Source organism: Sinocyclocheilus anshuiensis, unplaced genomic scaffold, assembly GCF_001515605.1.
Source record: "Sinocyclocheilus anshuiensis isolate Anshui unplaced genomic scaffold, SAMN03320099.WGS_v1.1 scaffold741, whole genome shotgun sequence".
Classification (NCBI taxonomy): domain Eukaryota; kingdom Metazoa; phylum Chordata; class Actinopteri; order Cypriniformes; family Cyprinidae; genus Sinocyclocheilus; species Sinocyclocheilus anshuiensis.
In genome coordinates, this window is record NW_015539867.1 from 466,898 (window position 1) to 467,197 (window position 300).

Genomic DNA, 300 nt, shown 5'->3' on the forward strand with positions numbered 1-300 from the left:
TGTGCGCTTAGAATAAACAGACGATATCGTTCGCTGGTGTGGACGCTAATATTGTTATCTTTATAGTTATCGTTCTTGTTGTGAACGGGGCTTAAGTCATTATAATCCGTAATTATGTACCCACTGGATACAACAAATGCCTCGTTTATAATGGGTTTTAATGTTTTTGTCTCGTCGCTCCGGCCGGTGTTGTGCCGAATTCTGCACCCCTGCCAGTTTATGCACCCCCTCGTTGAAGTCGCTAACTGATTGCCTAATCCTAACCCCTCCCCCACACCTACTCCTAAACCTACCAATACT